At 42.8% G+C, this 5,480-nt stretch overlaps 1 pseudogene; it reads right to left on the reverse strand.

The window, feature by feature from the left end:
* Nucleotides 1-3,521: 3,521 nt before the first annotated feature.
* On the reverse strand, nucleotides 3,522-4,462 carry LOC119048680 (olfactory receptor-like protein DTMT; annotated as a pseudogene).
* Nucleotides 4,463-5,480: the final 1,018 nt, after the last annotated feature.

Here is a 5,480-nt window from a genome sequence, read left to right on the forward strand (position 1 = left end):
TAAACCCAGATGTGGCAGCCATTGAAAAAAGAGCCACGCAGTTTCAGCAGAGTAAGGATGCCCTCTTGGCGAGGTGAGAGAGCTTTGTGTTTTTAGGCAGAATGAGAACCCTCTCTTGCCCAAGTGAAAAAGAGCCACTCGGTTTTGGAGGAATGTAGCCCCTGCAGCCAGGAAAAGAGAGCCATGAGATTCTGGCAGAGTTAGGACCCCCTCTTGCCCAGGTGAAAAGGAGAGCCATGCAGTTTTGGAAGAGTGCAGACCCCTGCAGCCAGGTGAAATGGAAAACCACACAGCTTTGCCAGAATGGAGATCCCTGCAGCCAGGTGAAGAAGAAAGCCACATGCTTTTGGTCAGAGTGCTGACCCCTGAAGCTTTGGTAGAAGAGGCCCATGCAGCTTTGGGGTGCTCCCTTTGGCTGAGTGGCCTGGGAAGCAGGAGAGACTTTGACTGGAAAAATGGGTACAAAGAACTCCTGCCAATGGACTGTGAGAGAGTGCCGCATGACTTTGGATTAATTGGAGATCCTGCTTGGACGGTGACACAGCTGATGGTGCCAGTAGCCTGGAAACACAGGTGTGTGCTTCTTTTCCTGAGATACCATACCCCGAATTAGGGCAGAGGAGAAGGAAGCACTGTGGGCATCTGTGGTTATCCTGAAGGACTTTGATATTTTAATGGAGACATTGGGTCACTACTTTAAGTCTGTATAGCTTTAAAAAAACTTTCCACAAATCTCTGGCATTGAGAGATGTCTTTTCAATTGGCAGCAGACAGATGATCCCAGTAGGTATTAGTATACCATCCTTGGGAGGGGCCCCTGTTGTTCTGTAGCAGTTTTTGGCATCCTTGGGTAGGCCAAATATTGCCCCCCGACCTCTGTTCAGTAACACCATTACATATCATATGATTTTAATTAAAAAAAGAAACTCTCATCCAAAATATGGATATTATCAAAACGAAGTAATTTGTTATCAACTAACAAATGATTGGTACAGTTAAAGACAACAGATAATATTTTAATATGACCAATAAATACATGAATCAAGTAACCTCTGAAAATTAAGAACTAAATTGATTAACAAGAGGAGAAGTGTTGATTCTGTATAGTAAAATTTATGAGAGCATTTGCACAATAAATTAAAAGATGTTCTTCATGGAACACATATATTTGGCAGAAGCAAAGTACTGAAGTGGCAGAGTAATTTTGATTTAGTAGAGAATTAGGAATTACTATCCATTCCCTTTTTAAAATGTTTTATTGATTATGCTATTACAATTGTCCCATCCCCCCCACTGATACCCCTCCACCCTGCACATGCCTCCCACCCACACTTCCCCCTTTTAGTTCATGTGCATGGATTGTACATGTAAGTTTTTTGGCTTCTACATTGTCTATAATATTCTTAACCTCCCTCTGTCTATGTTCTATCTACTATTTACGCTACTTATTCTCTGTACATTTTCCCCCTCTCTCCTCTTCCCACTCACCTGTTCCTAACCTTCCCTGTGATCTCCATTTCTGTGCTTCTGTTCCTGTTCTACTTGTTTGCTAAGTTTGCCTTTGTTTTTGTTTTAGGTGTGGCTGTTAATAATTGTGACTTTGCTGTCATTTTACTGTACATGTTTTTATCTTCTTTTTCTTAGATAAGTCCCTTTAACATTTCATATAATAAGGGCTTGGTGGTGATGAAATCCTTTAACTTAATGTTATCTGAGAAGCACTTTATCTGTCCTTCCATTCTAAATGAAAGCTTTGCTGGATAGATCAATCTTGGAAGTAGTTCCTTGTCTTTCATGACTTGGAATACTTCTTTCCAGCCCCTTATTGCCTACAAGGTCTCTTTTGAGAAATCAGCTGACAGTCTGATGGGAACTCCTTTGTAGGTGACTCCCTCCTAATCTCTTGCTCCTTCTACGAGTCTCTCCTTCATTTTAATCTTGGCTAATGTAATTATGATGTGCCTTGGTGTGTTCCTCCTTGGGTCCAACTTTTTTGGGACTCTCTAAGCCTCTTAAACTTTCTGGAAATCTATTTTCTTTTGTCAGATTGGGGAAGTTCTCCTTTAGTATTTGTTTGAGTAAGTTTTCCAGTTGTTGCTCTTCTTCTCCTTCTGGTACCCCTATATTTCGGATGTTAGAACGTTTAAAGATGTCCCGAAGGTTCTTAAGTCTCTCCTCATTTTTTTGAATTCTTGTTTCTTGATTTTTTTTTCTGGTTGGATGTTTCTTTCTTCCTTCTGGTCCACACCACTGATTTGAGCCCCAGTTTCCTTCCCATCACTATTGGTTCCCTGTATTGGTTCACACTACATTTTCCCTTATTTCACTTAGTGTAGCCTTCATTTTTTTCATTCAATTTGTGACCAAAATCAACTAATTCTGTGAGCATCCTGATTACCAGTGTTTTGAACTGTGCATATGATAGTTTGGCTATCTCTTCATTATTTAGTTGTACTTTTCTTGAAGCTTTGATCTGTTCTTTCATTTGGGCCATTTTTTTTCTGTCTTGATATTCCTGTTATGTAGTGAGGGCGGAGCTTTAGGTGTTCACCTGGGCATGACACCCCAGTAGCTGCATTGTGACGCAGTATGTGGGGGAGGGTTCAAGAGAGGACAATGGCACTTGTTCCACTGTCTGCCAGATTTCAGTTCCTTCTGCTACTTGCCGCAAACAAACTGGGCCCTTCTGGTGCTGATTCCCATGTGGGTGGATTTGTGTACATTCTAGGACCCTATGGGTCTCTCCCTGGAATTCTCCTTTGAGGCTGGGAGTCTTCCCAGCACCTTAACTCCCACAGGTATTTTCAATCAGTGTTTTGAGGCTTTATTTCCCCATGCTGGGACCTGGGCCATGTGGTCTGTCTCAGTCTTCAGTTTTGCCTGGTTTATTTGCATGCAAATGTAGGACCACCCATTTTGCAAGCCACCTTACATACCAAGCCCCTCCATAATCCACTGCCTTGCTGGGTCTGCCCACTGCTGCCTTGCATGCCTGGGGTAACCAGCCACCACTTTTTTTTTTTTTTTTTTGCTGCAACACCTCTCCACCTAACTCTGCCCCTCCTACAGGTCTAGATGAATGTGTCTACTTTCATTCCTTGGTTGTCAGACTTCCATACAGTTCAATTTTCTATCAGTATTGGTTGTTATTTTATTTCTAAATTTTTCTTATCCTTATTTTGGTTGTGCCAGGGGGCACAGTGTGTCTACCTATGCCTCCATCTTGGCTGAAGGTTCTTACTGTCCATTCTTTAAATATGATAAGTACCTGGGTTGAATGGTATTTATTCATGATTGAACAATAATTATTCAGTCAAGCCTGTGCTAAATCACATCCAAGATACAGTGATAAACGCAAGACCACAGTGATCTGCCCCTAGTGACGTGTGGGGAAACTTCCCCCAGACGTGTTCTGAGGGCTGTATTTCTAGGGCTGAGCTTGTGTGCCACTACCTGCAAAACACTACTCATTGTCATTATTACACCTACTGTTTGAAAGCATACTTTAATTTTTAGAGTCACTATCTCAGAGAAAACTGAATTATCCATTTTGAAAAGATTCTTAGCAAGGCTCCCTTTATGTTCTGATTCCTCAGACAGTGGATGAAGGGGTTCAGCATGGGGGTAACTACAATGTACATCACAGCCATGACTATCTCCTTAACAGCAGAATTGTTGGCTGAAAAGCACAAATAGAGGCCAATGATTGTCCCATACAACAGCAACACCACAAAAAGGCGGGAACCACAGGTGGAATAGGCCCTGTGGATGCCCCTAGTAGAAGGGACCTTGAGGATGGAGGACACAATTTATTCGTATGATGAAAAGATAAAAAAGAATGGAACAATAACAACAAGCCCTCCCAAGATAAATATCACCATTTCATTAATCTGAGTGTCAGAGCTGGACAACTTGAGCAGAGCTGACATGTCACAGACAAAATGGGGGATCACATTGTCAGCACAGAAAGACTGCTGAGCCATGAGCAGAGTATGCAATAAAGAGATGAAAGTAGTCAGCACCCAGAACAGCACCACCAGGGAGACACAGAGCTTGGGGCTCATGATGGTGGTGTACTGCAGGAGGGAGCAGATGGCCACATAGCGATCATAGGCCATGGCCACAAGCAGGAAGCTCCCCAGGTCTGCAAAAAGCAAGAAGAAGTACATTTGGACAAGGTAGCCTGCATAGGGGATGGGTGGGTCTTGGCTCTGCATGTTGTACAATATTTTGGGAATGGTCACAGAAGAGAAGCAGAGGTCGGAGAAAGACAAATTGCTGGGAAACAGGTACATGGGTGTGTGAAGGTGAGAGTTCAACTGAATGAGGATGATGATGAGGACATTCCCCAAAACAGTGGTAAAGAACAGGCCAGAAACAGGTCCTGGAATAGGTCTCGTTGATCTGGTTCAATGGGCAGGCCCTGGAGGAAGAATTCTCAAATGATACTTTGGTTTTCCATTTCCCATGTTGCTTTAGTTTCACCTTTTTAAAATTAATAATAACTTGTATTACAATATGAACTTATACACATACACACATACATATATATTCACATTTCAGAACTTTCAAAAACTATATTTTAAAATTAAATACCCATAAGTCATAAGGGTTGAGTGTTCTATTTGTCCTCTTCGAAATATTAAAAAAATACTTACATAGAAAGACAAATACTATATGATCTCACTTATAAAACAAATTTAGTGAGTGAAATATATTAATGAACAAAATAGAACCACAGGCATGGAAACATGGAACAGACTGACAGTGACCAGAAGGAAAGTAGGAGGGAGGACTGGTGAAAAGAAGGGAAAGGGATTAGACAAAGAACATGTATGAATGACCCATGGACATGGACAAGAGTGTGGATATTGACTGTGAGAACAGGGTGGTGGGGTAGGGTTTGCAATTGGGGTGGGCAGAGGAGGGGCAGAAGTAAAAAAATGGGACAACTGTAATACAATAATAATAAAAATGTTTTGAAAAAGAAAATCTGGGGCTCGGAAGACGGCAACAGAGTAGGACGGAGCAGATTCCACTTCCCCCTATACATGGGAGAAAAACCTGGCCGATTTACAAAGGAACAGAGCAAACAACCAACAGTACCCCAGCATATATGAAAATAAGAGACCAGAAATTGTAGCAGACACTGAAAAACCAAATGGTAAGGAGACAGCTGCAGGGCAGTAGGGTCCCAGGGAATGGCACAGAGACAGGAGCAGCCTGCACCCGGCACTCAGTGGGTCTACCACAACTCTTTTGGAGCCTCAGGTCAGCCTCACGGTCCTTGGGATAGAGCCAGATCATCAGCTCCCTCCCTCCCTGGCCAGGCAGAGTTTGGGCAATATCGGGAGAGACCTGGAGGCTTGAAGTTGCAGAGAGTGAATAAGGACAAAGGCAAGTACAAGGGCCATGATGACCGGTGGAGTCTGTGGTCACTGGCTTGGGAGAATTGAGAGGCGCAGCATGAGGCTCTGACT

Source organism: Artibeus jamaicensis, unplaced genomic scaffold, assembly GCF_021234435.1.
Source record: "Artibeus jamaicensis isolate MK-2021 breed Jamaican fruit bat unplaced genomic scaffold, CSHL_Jam_final contig_774, whole genome shotgun sequence".
In the NCBI taxonomy this organism is placed as follows: domain Eukaryota; kingdom Metazoa; phylum Chordata; class Mammalia; order Chiroptera; family Phyllostomidae; genus Artibeus; species Artibeus jamaicensis.